Here is a 14886-nt window from a genome sequence, read left to right as displayed (position 1 = left end):
CATGGGTTTTATGATAATTGAGGTTTTTTTCCCAGTATGCGTACCCAGCAGAAGGTTTTCATCCATACAGAATAACACCCAGTGCTCATCCCGTCAAGTGTCCCCCTCAGTGCCCGTCACCCATTCAACCCCACCCCCTGCCCTCCTCCCCTTCCTCCACCCCTAGTTCATTTCCCAGAGTTAGGAGTTTTATGTTCTGTCTCCCTTTCTGATATTTCCCACACATTTCTTCTCCCTTCCCTTATATTCCCTTTCACTATTATTTATATTCCCCAAATGAATGAGAACATACGCTGTTTATTTTTTATTTCTTTATTTCTTTATATTTTATTGGTATATGAATTTTAAAATTAAGAATTCAGTTTACTTAATAGACTACAGAACTATTCAGATGTTTTATTCACAGTACTTACATGTTACTGCATGAGTTGTAGTGGCTTGTGCTTTTTTGAGAAGCTTGTCCGTATCTTTGAATTGGTCAAATTGATGTGTGAAGTCTTACTACTGTTTCCTTTATCTTTTCAGTTTCCGCAGGGTCTGTAATGATGTTTCTTTCCTGATTTTGTTAATTTACGTCATATCAGTCTCTCTCTCTCACTCATTTCTCTAGAGGTTTGCGTATTTTATTTCCTATATTTAAGGGATCACATTTTTGTTTCGTTGATTTTGGGTTTTTTTTTCCTGTTTTCAGTTTCTTTGATTTTTTTCTTGTATTTACTATGCTATTCCTTCCTCTCAATTTGCTTTACTTTGTTCTTCTTTTTCTAGATTATTTAAATGGAAGCTTAGATTATTTGACAACTTTCTCTTTTTTAGTATGAGCAAATAATCTCATAAATTTCCCTTTCAGAGCTACGCACCACCGATATTGGTGTGTGGTATTCTCACTTTCATTCCGTTCTGTGTATTTTTAAAACTTTCCTTTGACATCTCCTTTCAACTCCTGGATTGCTTAGAATCATTTTGCTTAGTTTCTCAATATTTGGAGATTTTTCTGCTACCGATTTTTAGTTTGAGTCCATGATTTTCAAAGACCATGCTCTAGAATTTTAATTCTTGTAAATACGTTGAAGTTTGTGTCATGGTCCAGGATATGGCCTGTCTTGGTGTGAGTTCTGTGGGTGCTTGAAGACAACGTGTTTTCTGCACTTCTTGGGCGAGGTGTTTTATACCTGTTGTTGACATACTGTTGGCTGATGGTCTTCTCGAGTGCTCTGTATCATTGCTAATCTTTGTCCAGATTTTCTATCATTTATTTTTCTTCTTAAAATTTTTTTTGAAAAAGAGTTTATTTATTCATGAGAGACACACACACACACACAGAGATGCAGAGACACAGGCAGAGGAAGAATCAGGCTCCCCACAGGAGGGATGCGAGACTCAATCCCAGGACCCCGGGATCATGCCCTGAGCCAAAGGCAGATGCTCAACCGCTGAGCCACCCGGGCGTCCCTGGGTCATACTTGTTAAAAACCAGTCTGCCAATGTCTGTCTTTTGTATGTTTAGAACACTTCTCTTTCATGTAATTATTATGTCAGAGCATCCACCTGTCATTTTATGTTTTGTTTCTTTTTCCTGCTTTCCTCTGTGTTAGTCGAACGCGTTTTTAGAATTCAGCTTTGATATATCATTGTGCCCGTGAGTGCGTATCTTTCTCAGTGCTGCTTGAGGTTTTATACTACAGACACGTAATGTCACATTCTACTGTTGTCGACATGTTACCGGATAGGGCGAAGTGCAGAAACCCCACCTCCGTGGCCTTCAGCCTCACCTGCAACATCACTGTCTTAAATATTTCTTCTGCATACATTTGAGCCACACCAGGCAGTGCTGTGTGACTTGCTTCAACCAGCACGTAGCAGAGAAGGGAAGTAAATTTTATTCATGGATATTTTTGCTTATGTTATGTTATTTTTTCCTCCCCTATGCCCAGGTGCTTCCTTTTCTCCTTTTCTTTCTGGTTACAGGTCTTTCTCTTGGGGCAGGTCTGTTGGTGACAAGGCCTCCTACTTTTCCCTCTTGATTTCTTTCATTCCTGAAGGGCTCTGGGTAGACAGTTCTTTTCTCTCTGCACTAGAAAAGCCGGCCACCATCTCATGGCCTCCATGATCCCCGATGAGAAATCTGCGGTAATTCTAACCGTGTTTCTCGTGGGAGAGGCACCGTTACTCCCCCGTTACTGTTCGGCCTCATCCCCTGTCATGATGTTTCGGACGTTTGACTGTGTTGTGTCCTGGTGTGGATTTCTTCGGTTTTTCTGCACTGGGGTCTTTCCAGTTTCCTGAGTGTGGAGATTTAGGTCTTTTGTCAAATTTGGGGTCTTTTCATCCACTAATTCTCTGAAGTTTTGTAGCCATTTTCTTACTCGTCTTTGGTGACTCCGTGGACATGAATGTGGGATCTTTTGTTACGGTCCTATGGGTCACTGTATTTTTGGGATTTCCTTCCCAGTCTCTGCTCTGTTTTATCCATGTGGGCTATCTCTGTCATTCCGCCTGCAAGTTCACTAGGCTCTCCGTTCTCTGCACCTGTCGAGCTTTTTATTTGATTTTTTTTTCAGCTCCAACATTTGTATTTGAGTCTCTCTTGTATCTTTTATCTCTTTGCTGGTTCCTTTTTCTTCTTTCATTTTTTCCAGGTGTGTTTGTGGCTGTTTATCGAATGATTCCTACATTAGCTGCTTTAAAATCTCGTTAGGTATGGTGATTATTCTGTTAATCATGCTGTTGCTGTCTATTGATTGTCTTTATTCATTTGTTGAGATCGTTCCGGTTCTCATGTGCTGCGTGATTTTCTTTTTTTTTTCTAAGATTTTATTTATGTATTTATTCATGAGAGACACAGAGAGAGGTAGAGACAGAGGCAGAGGGAGAAGCAGGCTCCCTGCAGGGAGCCCGCACGATGCAGGACTTGATCCCAGGACCCCAGGGTCACACCCCGGTTGGAAGGCAGATGCTCAACCACTGAGCCACCCAGGCATCCCTAATACATTTATCTTAAGTCACGTTTTGGTAGTCAAGTTAAATGTAGTAATGTTTGTAGGATGCTGGGAGACATTGTAGGATCCACGTTCATGAGTTTGTCCTTTGGATTTCTGGCTTTGTGTTTTATTTTGCTGGTCAGAACACATCAGGCTTGTCGGCTCCTGATGCAGCGTTTACTTCTGCTTGGGGCTTTCGGGCTGGGTCTGAGATTGGACGTGGATTGCAGGTAATATCTTTATGATGTCAGAAAACTACTTTGTTCCAGGTTTTGCTGTTTTTAATCGGGGATGGGTGCTTGATCTTGCCAGATGGCACTTTGCTCCCTATGGGAAAGTTGTGTGCTTTTACTCTTGGTTATGTGTGTCAGCTTTAGGGACCATCCCTAATCTCGTGGGTGCAGCTGATGCTGAGCCCCTGGTCAGAAGGACAGCCACAGCCTGTCCTTAGGAATTTCATATGACAGTGGTTTATGCAAGTGTGAACACTCTTTCCCCCTCATGTGCGGGTTCCAGAGAGCCTCTTTATGGCTGAGGTGGCAGGGCTGATCCATGCAGCCCTTCCAGCCCAGTCTCCCATCTCTTCACTGATCTGCCACTGCTGGTGTGTGGCCCTCATCCTCGTTAACCAAGATGGTAGGTAGAGGGCTGGACATCAATACCATGTCCCCAGCAACAGAGGGACAAAAGGAAGAATAGGCCATCTTTAAGAGCCGTTCCAGAAGCTCTTACATGACCTTTCACCCCCTGTCTTCTGGGCCACATCTAGCTGCAAGAGCAGGCTGGATCACAGGGTGTTTATCTTAGGTCTCTGAGCCCCAGATGAAAGTAAGAGGCTAGACGGTTGTGCTAGTGGTGAAGAAAGGATGTGGGAACAGCAGCCAGCTCTGCCCTGGCCTCACTTCCAGCACCAGATGCCACTGCCCAGCATTCCCAGCGTGGTACTCTCCTGTGGTCTATGGCTGACTCAATTTCCCTGTCCTAACTCCACGGTGCAGGGCAGTGATGGGATGGAGAGACCAGGTCCTGGAGGTGTGCCCTTAGCTGGGGTCCTTGGAGAGGGAAGGGTTCCAGGGAATTAGGAGAATACTGAACGGGGAGGACGGTGTGCTGGGCACGGCGGGTGTGGGGGGCAGTCTCCCTTGTTTGATCCGATGTAGCGTATTTGTAGGTACAGGTGAGGGATTTAAGACCTGAGCCCTGAGCAGTGGGAATTGGAGGCGTGGCAGGCAAAGGGGGAGCAGGGTCTGGGGGGCAATGACCCCCTCACAGAGCACCTGCTGAGGACGTGGTGCGCCTGTCTCCCTGTCTGGTGTGATGGAATTCAGACAGGGCAGAGATGCGATGCAAGGCCAGGCCACCGTGCACTTCTCCAGGGACCCTCCATGTGGGGCATGCTGGTGCCTGAGCCACCCCTGAGCCCCTAACCGCAGCTCGGCAGCCCGGGCGGCCCAGGGTCGTGGGGCCCCGTGATGCTGGGTCTTCCCAGGAGAGCGTGAAGCCCCATGTGTGTTCTAGGGCAGCATTCTGTAGTGTCTCGGCCTCGTGCCTCGAGGCCCAGGGGCCATATATGTGTTCTTCAAATCCATGAGCATGGAATTTTTTCCATTCCTTTGTGTTCGCTTCAATTTCTTTCATGAGTGTTCTATAGCTCTAAGAGTATAGATCTACCTATTTGGTTAGGTTTATTGCTGGGGGCGGGCCTCTCTGTGGCCAGGGCGTGGCCGGGGCATGGCCGGGAGCTTACCCTGGCGCCTGACCCCCAGCGTGACCAAAGTCCCCAGGGCGTGGCCCGGGAGGAGCTGGGTACAGATGCAGCGATCCCGCCACTGGGGCAGGAGGTTAGTCGGCCTCGCCGCCGCTCCAGGCCCGTGGTTCCCCGCACTGCGGGCTCGCGGCAGTGGCTCTGCAGGCCTCGGCCCCGGCACGCAGGTCAGCGTGGGCCCCGGGAGGCGTGACGGGCCCCAGGGTGGCTGTGCGAGGGGCATCTGGCCCTCGCTCGTGGCATGGCGGATGCCTGGGAGGGACCAGGTGGGGGACAGCGGTCCTCGGTGGCCACATGGAGGCGCTCCCGTGGCGAGCTGGGCCAACACCCTTTGGGCCGCCAGGTTGCCAAGGGCAGAGGGCTACATGGGGGAGGAGTGGTGGCACCTGTTGGCGGAGGGGGCGGCGGAGGGGCCTCCTACGGGCCAGGTCAGGTCTCCTTCGGGCGGCTCAGGGAGGGTGTGGGGCCCCTCCCCCCGGGCTCAGGGAGGTGCCGCCGAACCCATGTGCGTGCGCTCAGAGGGGTTAGGGTGCAGGCACCTTGCAATGTCAGGGCAGGGCCTTGGGGCGGTGGCTTGAGGGCCTGGGCCGCTGGGCCCCAGGAGCCCCCCCAAGGCCCTTGGCTGTTCCCTCGCCCCCCTCCCCCCTCCCCGCTCTCGGGTCCCTCCCTAAGCACCCCAGCCTGGCCGGGAGCCCGCCCCTCCCGCTTGGTCCCTATCAGGTGAGTATGGCTACCTCTGAAATTTTTCCTTTTTGAAAGCGTTCCCCTTTCTGCACATCCGGTCCAACATTTCTGGTTTCCTGTCTGGCCAATGTTCCCCATTCTCACCGCTGTGAGGTGGAATTCCTTGTGGTTTTGATCTGTATTTCCCTGATGGAAATACAGTGATGCAGCGCACTTTGTCATGGGCTTGTCGGTCACGTCTACATCTTGCTCTGTGCTGTTTCGGTTCGTGTCTTTTGCCCATTTCCGGATTGGATGGTTGGTTTCTCTGCTGTTGAGTTGAATAGGTTCTTTAGAGATCGTGGATGCTGGCCCTTTACCCGACGGGTCATTTGCACGTAGCTTCTCCCATTCTGGAGGTTGTCTGTTGGTTTTGTTGAGTGTCTCTTTGGCTGTGCAGAAGCTTCTCATCCCGATGAAGTCCCAATAGTTCATATTTGCTTTTGTTTCTCTGGCCTTTGTGGGTGTATCTTGCATGAAGTTGCTGTGGCCAAGTTCGGGAAGGGTGTTGCCTGTGTTCTCCCCTAGGGTTTTGATGGAATCTCATCTCGCATTTACATCTTTCATCCATTTTGAGTTTATCTTTGTGTCTGGTGTGAGACAGTGGTCCAGGTTCACTCCTCTGCATGTGGCTGTCCAGCATTCCCAGTGGCATTTATGGAAGAGACTTGTCTTTTTTTCCAGTGGATGGTCTCTCCTGCTTGGTCGAATATGTGGTCTTGACCACTGAGTGGAGGGTCCACTTCTGGATTCCTCTTCTGTTCCATTGATGGATGTGTCTGTTTTTGTGCCTGTACCACACTGTCTTGGTGAGCACAGCTGTGCAGTGCAACCTGAAATCCGGCATTGTACTGCCCCCCGCTGTGGTTTTCTTGGCTACTCTTCCTGTGGCCATTCGGGGTCCTTTCTGATTCCACACAAATCTTCAGATGATCTGTTCCAGCTCTCTGAAGAGAGTCCATGGTATTTTGATAGGGATTGCATTGTGTAAATTGCCCTCGGTCACGTTGACGTTTTCCCAATATTCATTCTTCAGATCCATGAGCATGGAATAGTTTGCCATCTCTTTGTGTCTTCCTCAGTCTCTTTCAGACGTGTTCTGTCATTTTTCGGATAGAGATCCTTGACCTCTTTGGTTAGGTTTATTCCTAGGTAGCGCATGCTTTCGGGTGCCATCCCAAATGGGGTTGACTCCTTAATTTCTCTTTCTTCAGTCTCATCGTTAGCGTCTAGAAAGGCCACTGGTTTCTGGGCATTGATTTCGTACCCTGCCACACTGCCGAATTTGCTGTATGAGTTCTAGCAGTCTTGGGGTCGAGTCTTTTGGGTTTTCCAGGTGTATGGTATCATGTCATCTGTGAACAGGGAGAGTTTGACTTCTTCTAGGCCGATTTGAATGCCTTTTATTTCTTTTTGTTGCCAGATTGCTGAGGCTATGACGTCTAGTGTTATGTTGAATTGCAGTGATGAGAGTGGACATCCCTGTCTCGTTCCTGATCTTCTTCGGGGAAAGGCTCCCAGCGTTTCCCCCTTGGGAATGATAATTTGCCGCGGGCTTTTCATAGATGGCTTTGAAGATGCTGAGGAATGTTCTCTCTATCCCTATACTCTGAAGCGTTTGGATCAGGAATGGATGCCGTATTTTGTCAAATGCTTTCTCTGCATCTATTGAGAGGATCATCTGGTTCTCGTTTTTTCTCTTGCAGATCTGATCAGTCACATGGAGTGTTTGACAAGTGTTGAACCAGCCTTGCATCCCGGGGATAAATGCTACCTGGTCACGGTGAGTAACTTCTCAATGTACCGTTGGATCCTGTTGGCTCGTATATTGTTGAGAACGTTTGCATCCGTGTTCATCGGAGACATTGGTCTATAACTCTCCTTTTTGGTCGGGTGGGGTCTTTGTCTGCTTTTGGACTTAAGGTGATGCTGGCCTCATAGAACGAGTTTGGAAGTATTCCATCTCCAGAAGCTTCAGCTGGCCTCACTGTAGTCTCTTTGGCAGGCTCTTGATTTGGTTCAGGATGTTGCTCAGTGGCAAAAGTCATTTGCTCCACTGAGGCAGGTGGCGGCTCCGGCATGTGCGGGAACCCAATAGCATGCACCTGGGCGTGCTCTTCCTCCAGGGTGGCCACGGGTACAGGTAGCTCTTGCATGTCGGAACAGTGAGTCAGAGGTGTTACCACCACATGCATTGGTTTGGTCTGAGCAGCTGGCTTCTCGGCTCGAGCCATGACCAGCTCAATCACCTCTGGCCCTGAAGCTTTAGCAGGCCCCAAGGTAGGAGCTGGGGCCAGTTGTTGAGGTGGTTCAGGATATTGCACAGGGGTGGACACTATTTGCTCCACTGAGACGAGTGGTTGCTCCGGCATGTGGCAGACCCTGATAGCATGCGCTGGGACATGATCTACTGCGAGGGTGGCCAAGATTGCAGGTGGGTCCTCCTTGTTGGGAGAGTGAATCAGAGATTTGACCACCTCATGCATTGGCTTCAACTCAGCAGCTGGTATCTCTACTCTGGCCAAGCACTCAGCACCGACAGCCTTGCCCAGCTCGATCACCTCAGGCCCAGAAGCTTCATCAGGCCCCACCTTCAGAGCTGGGGTGGGCTGCTGACATGATGTTGCTCAGGGGCCAAAGCTGGTTGCTGCACTGAGGCAGGTGATTCCTTTGGCATGGCATGCCGGGGACATTGATAGTGGGCACCTGGGGGAGCTCTTGTTGCAGGGTGGCCAAGTGTGTAGGTGGCTCCTCCAGGTCGGGACAGTGAATCAGAGGTGTGACTGCCTTGTAAATTGGCTTGGCCTCAGCAGCTAGCATCTCGGCTCGGGCCATGCACTCAGCACCAACTGCCATGCCCGGCTCAAACTGCTCAGGCCCATAAGTTTCAGCTTGCCCCAGTGTAGTAGCTCTGGCGGGCTCTTGATTTCGTTTAGGATGTTGCTCAGTGGCCGAAGTCGGTTGCTTCACTGAGGCAGGTGGCTGCTCTGTCATGTGGGGGATCCCGATAGCATGCCCCTTGGCGTGCTCTTCCTCCAGGGTGGCCATGGGTACAGGTACTTTTTCACATTTGAAATACATTATTGCATATTTGCTTATGTTAAAAAAATAACTGTGTCCAAAACTTAAAGATTCTTATTTACTGATGCATTTAAATCTTTCTCATGATGATCTACGGCATTTAACATAGTAGTGAAATTGTTTATATCTGTGCCTTCAGCAGCTTTTACTTCTGTACTTGTGGTGTTCCTGTTTATATCACTCGGATATCTTTTGAAAAACAATGACATACTTTAGAACCCTGAAGATTTCCCTGGTGTTTTTTTTTTTTTTTTTAGTGTCCTACATTTCCATTTATTGGACCTACTGAATACATCAGTTAAATGTTTGCTTATTTTACATAAAGGGCCCATTTTCTTTTTTTTTGAATTTTTAATTTTTTATTGGAGTTCAATTTGTCCACATATAGCACAACACCCAGTGCTCATCCCGCCAAGTGCCCCCCTCATTGCCCATCACCCAGTCACCCACCCCCACCCACTTCCCCTTCCACTACCCCTTGTTTGTTTCCCAGAGTTAGGTGTCTCCTGTTTTGTCACCCTCACTGATACTTTCACTCATTTTCTCTCCTTTGCCTTTATTCCCTTTCACTAATTTTTATATTTCCCAAATGAATAAGACCATATAATGTCTGTCCTTTTCCGATTGACTGTTTTCACTCAGCATAATACCCGGGACAGCTGCACCCCAATGTTTATAGCAGCAATGTCCACAATAGCCAAACTGTGGAAGGAACCTCGGTGTCCATCGAAAGATGATGGATCAAGAAGCTGTGGTCTGGCGGGAAGTCATGGCGGCTCACCTAAAGAAACGAGTGTACGACGAATTCACTAAGGAGGTCCAGCAACAACAGGAGGAAATTGCAACCAAGAAACTGCGATTGACAAAACCAAGTAAATCTGCAGCACTCCACGTAGATCTGTGTAAAGCTCCCTTCCCAGCGGATGCTTTGCAGTATCTACTCCAGTTTGCCAGAAAGCCTGTTGAAGCAGAAAGTGTGGAAGGAGTAGTTAGGATTCTCTTGGAACATTATTATGGAGAATGATCCATCTGTGAGACTGAAAATTGCATCATTGTTGGGTTTATTATCAAAGACTGCAGGATTTTCACCAGACTGCATTATGGATGATGCCAATAACATCCTGCAGAATGAAAAGTCTCATCAAGGGATCCCTGGGTGGCGCAGCGGTTTGGCGCCTGCCTTTGGCCCAGGGCGCGATCCTGGGGACCCGGGATCGAATCCCACGTCGGGCTCCCGGTGCATGGAGCCTGCTTCTCCCTCCGCCTGTGTCTCTGCCTCTCTCTCTGTGACTATCATAAATAAATAAAAATAAAAAAAAAAGTAAATAAAAAAAAAGTCTCATCAAGTCCTTGCTCAACTGTTGGACAGCTTGCTTGCAACTGGCACCAGACTCCCAGAGAATCAAGCTATCCAGATGGGATTAGTTGATGTAGCCTGGAAGCACCTCACAGATACGTCTCATGGTGTAAGAAATAATTGCCTGCAATTACTTGGCAATCTTGGCTCTTTGGAGAAAAGTGTCACAAAAGATGGAGAAGGCCTAGCTGTCAGAGATGTCCAGAAGATGATAGGGGATTACTTCAGTGACCAAGACCCACGTGTCAGAACAGCAGCTATAAAAGCCATGTTGCAGCTTCATGAGAGAGGACTGAAATTACACCAAGCAATTTATAATCAGGCCTGTAAATTGTTGTCTGATGACTATGAACAAGGGCGCAGTGCTGCAGTCCAACTTATCTGGGTTGTCAGTCAGCTCTATCCTGAAAGCGTTGTCTCCATTCCTTCTCCTAATGAAGAAATTCGCTTAGTTGGTGATGCATTTGGAAAAATTTGCCCCATGGTCAATGATGGCTCCTGGGTGGTTCGAGTTCAGGCTGCAAAGCTGTTGGGCTCAATGGAACAAGTCAGTTCTCATTTCCTGGAGCAAACACTCGACAAGAAGCTCATGTCCGATCTCAGGAGAAAATGCACTGCACATGAACATGCCAAGGAACTTTACAGGTCAGGAGAGTTTTCCAGTGGCAGAAAGTGAGGAGGTGATGCTCCCAAAGAAGAAATAGATACAGGAGCTGTGAACTTGATTGAGTCAGGAGCTTGTGGAGCCTTTGTTCAGGGATTGGAAGATGAGATGTATGAGGTCCTCATTGCTGCTGTGGAGGCTCTCTGCGTGCTGGCCCAATCTTCACCTTCTTTTGCGGAGAAGTGCCGCCCTGATTTCCTGGTTGACATGTTTAATGATGAAATTGAGGAAGTACATCTGCAGCCCATACACAGCATGAGAAAAATTTCTAATAATATCACTCTCCGAGAGGATCAGCTTGACACTGTCCTGGCTGTGTTAGAGGATTCATCCAGAGATATTCGAGAGGCTCTTCATGAACTTTTATGCTGTACTAATGTTTCGACTAAAGAAGGGATTCATCTTGCACTGGCGGAGCTGCTGAAAAATTTAACCAAGTACCCTACTGATAGGGACTCTATATGGAAGTGCTTGAAGTTTCTGGGAAGTCGGCATCCAACCCTGGTGCTTCCCTTGGTGCCAGAGCTCCTGAGCACCCATCCGTTTTTTGACACAGCTGAACCAGACATGGATGAACCAGCTTACATTGCAGTTTTGGTTCTTATTTTTAATGCTGCTAAAACCTGTTCAACAATGCCAGCACTGTTCTCAGATCATACCTTCAGGCATTATGCCTACCTCTGAGACAGTCTTTCTCATCTTGTTCCTGCCTTAAGGTTACCAGGTAGAAAACTAGTGTCATCGGCCATTTCTCCCGGTATTGCGCCCCATGAGGACCCATCCCATCAGTTCCTGCAGCAGAGCTCTGAAAGGGTGTACAGTCTTCAGAGCACCGGAACCCTCAGGGAACCCAGAAGCTGCTGGAGTTCACCATCCAGGATCTTCAAAAACGTGGAGAACTTCAGTCTGAACTAGCAGGAGTCGCTGCTAGGAGTTCTCGGCTACCTATCTTTGGTGTCAGCTTCTTCTCCTCAAGGCCTTGCAAGAAAAGCTCTGGAATGTGGCTGCCCCTTTATATTTGAAGCAGAGTGACTTGGCCTCCACAGCAGCAAAACAGATCATGGAAGAGACCTACCAAATGGAGTTCATGTACAGTGGTGTGGAGAATAAACAGGTGGTGATTATACATCACCTGAGGCTGCAGGCCAAAGCCTTGCAACTTATAGTAACAGCACGGACTACTCGAGGAGTTGACCCCTTATTTGGGATGTGTCAAAACTTTTTACAGGAAGTGGACTTTTTTCAGAGGTGTTTTATTGCGGATTTGCCCCACCTAAAGGACAGCTTTGTGGACAAACTTCTTGACCTTATGCCCCGACTCATGACATCCAAACCTGTGGAAGTGGTCAAAATTCTATGGACCATGCTGAGGCAGAGTACCTTCTTGCACCTCCCCCTTCCAGAGCAGATCCACACACTTCAGCCAGCATCATTGAGCCAGCAGGTGAGTCAGACAACCCCTTGCAGTTTACATCTGGATTGGTTGTGGCCCTGCATGTCGATGCGACCCTGGAAAATGTCCAGGACCCTCAGAGTGCTGTGAAGGTCCAGGTCTTCTATCCAGATGGCCAGGCTCAGATGATTCATCCTAAGCCGGCAGACTTGCAGAATCCTGGCCCAGGGCGCCACCGGCTTATCACTCAGGTGTACCCCTCCCATACTGCCTGGACAGAACCATGCCAGGTGGATGTGAGGCTGCTGCTGGCCTACAACTCCAATTCCCGCATTCCCAAATCCCCCTGGATTGACGGTGGCGAAGTGTCACCCCAGGTGGAAACCAGCATCGAGGGCACCATCCCCTTCAGCAAGTCTGTGAAAGTTTCCATAATGCCCAAACCTGCAAGGCGCTGAGTCACAAGCATTGTGTAGAGCTAAAGCTGAGAAAGACCTTCTTAGGTAGCAGAGTGAGCCCGAAGCCTAGAGCACTTCACCTGGAGCCGGCGTATGGGCATGAGCACCATCACCCTTATCGTCTCATCTGGTATCAAACACAAAATAAATTATTTTGCATTAAAAAAACAAAAACCTTCAAGTCCACACCTCTTCCTTCCCTGACTCCCCCCACCACCTCAATAAAGTTGAGAAAACAACAACAACAACAACAAGAATCTGTGGTCTATGATACAATGGAATATTACTCAGCCATTAGAAACGACAAATGCCGTGAAAGGAGAGTGATGTTTGTCTACTTGTTGGGTTCATGTTGTTGTACGTGTGTGTGCAGCCAACCAGCAGTGCTCATTATGTACCAGATCATCTACTAAGAATAGTCTTTTACCCAAAACCAGGAAAGAGGAGAGAGAAAGAACTAGTTTTGAGAGCTTTTTGATTTGGAAAAAGCATTACAAAAATCACAATTTTCATTATACAGTAAGGGAGTAGCTTCCTTCATTCTCGTGAGGATTAACGATAGAGGGAGTCCTGTGAAATGAAGACCACTTTGTATTCCAATTTAATTTCTTGAATTTCTTAATTGTTTCCTTTTCTTTTTGGTTTTTACTGACATTCAAAAACTGAAAAACTTCTAGCTCATAACTTTGTTGCATTTCTAGGTCCTTGCAGCAACAAAAGGAGATTGTCATATTAGGACTAGAACTTTAAGTGAGTCCTAAAGTATTGGAAGAAAATTCTAAAATATACATTGAGGTTCTACAAGGAAAAGATTGAGTTTAAACAAAAGAGCCTGAGCTAATTCTTCCAGAAGGTTTGTTACTTTGAATTCAGAGCCCTTTTACAAGTATATTAGAAAAATAAGTAGTCCCACAGTATCAGTCGATTCATGTATAAATGAGAAGAGGGCTAACATTAATGAAACTACCTCTAAAGTAGTTGACTGCCAAGCTGATTGTTAAATTGGTTATTATGGAAACAGGAGAACCAACTCACACACTTAGAAATGAGGTCCCAGACTGGAAGCACTGGTAAATGTAGCTGCTCATAATCTAAGTTAAATAATTCCTTGACAATCTGAGTAGATCTATATCATCATGGTGGTCTTATATGTAATTTAGGGTGTTTAGTAGGAAATTATTGAATGGACTTCATGATTCTCTAGAGCTTATTTTTGAGAGGTGCTAGTGAATCAGGAGGGAAAAAAATAAATGCTCAAAAAAGTCCTATTGCCATCTTACACATTTGGGGAAACTGTAAGAATATGTCCAAAGAATCTTGGTCTTCAATACTTTTATATACAGTAATAACTAACACCATAAAATAGCACTTATTTAGATAGAATTGATGGTAGACGTGGCAGTACTACATCCTTTTCTACAATGTCTGAGTGTTTGTAGTACTTAAGACCTTTCCATCAGGCATCAACATTAAATATTGAATACCTCTAGAAAGTGTGAAAATAATTTTGTCTTTGGAAGTAGTTAACGTGCAGTTTTTCCGTGTGTCCCATTGGACTTTTCTAGTGATGATTCTCCTAGGATGCTTTATCAGTAGGTGTCTGGATTTTATGGACTAAAAAGGTGATATTTTCTTTTATAATTGAAATCTGTAAATTATCTTTATACTTAATTTTCTATGTCCATTCATAGCAAAAAGTAAGCAAAATATCCCAAGACAAAGAATGATGGTTCCCCCCCCACCAAACCTTGAGCATAACCGTTGAGGAACAAGAACTGTCGGAGATCTATGTGTGTGTATCTGTACATACATCCATGCATACATGGCAAGATTTAACAGAAATCACAATTCCGACATCATCTGTGGTTTATGTCACAGCTCTTCTCTGTCATCAGCCTCTGTTTTTCTCTTTGGGCTTTCGTTGAAAAATACTCAGCCTCATATCTTTTGCTCTGAGACTTTAACTGTAATCCTTGAATTCTTAATTTCAGTTCAGAAACCCTAGTCGTAGAACTCATGAGTCTCCAGATTTCCATGACTGTCACCAAAAATTGAAAATCCTATAGGTTTGCCTTTTTTTTTTAAACTAAAGACTTAAAAGCAAGAAAAGAAAAAAAATGCTTCTTTCTGTCTTGACAAACATGAGGAAGAAACTGCAAACAGGAATACAGGTGGAAGCAACTCCTTCTGTAGCCTCCCCTTGTACTTTTAAAAGAGTTTTGTCATGGGGTTAATGATGGAGAAAGTTGACAACAGGCATTGTATATGTCTGCTGTTCGCAAACTGTATTGTGTGACCGTATTTTTTTCCCAGTCATTGAAAGGATTCTCCCAGTGTGATACCTCTTAATTTAAAGAAAAAAGTGTTTTTTTCTCCTGTAAAATAGTCATCATTTGGAACTGGAGGGTATTACGCTCAGTGAAGTAAGTCAATCGGAGAAGGGCAAACATTATAATGTCTCATT

General features: G+C 46.5%; 1 long non-coding RNA gene and 1 pseudogene across 5 annotated transcripts in view; both read left to right on the top strand.

The window, feature by feature from the left end:
- Nucleotides 1-14886, top strand: part of LOC119864450 — an 87448-nt gene that overhangs the window by 59868 nt on the left and 12694 nt on the right. For all 5 annotated transcript variants that reach the window (XR_005386843.1, XR_005386845.1, XR_005386842.1 and 2 more), the window contains one exon: nucleotides 7176-7252. This is a non-coding gene — a long non-coding RNA (uncharacterized LOC119864450). The remainder of the gene's footprint in view (nucleotides 1-7175; nucleotides 7253-14886) is intronic.
- Nucleotides 9961-12645, top strand: LOC119878411 (annotated as a pseudogene).

The sequence above is a fragment of the Canis lupus genome, unplaced genomic scaffold (assembly GCF_011100685.1).
Source record: "Canis lupus familiaris isolate Mischka breed German Shepherd unplaced genomic scaffold, alternate assembly UU_Cfam_GSD_1.0 chrUn_S1596H1786, whole genome shotgun sequence".
In the NCBI taxonomy this organism is placed as follows: domain Eukaryota; kingdom Metazoa; phylum Chordata; class Mammalia; order Carnivora; family Canidae; genus Canis; species Canis lupus.
This window is presented reverse-complemented; position numbering and strand designations above follow the sequence as displayed.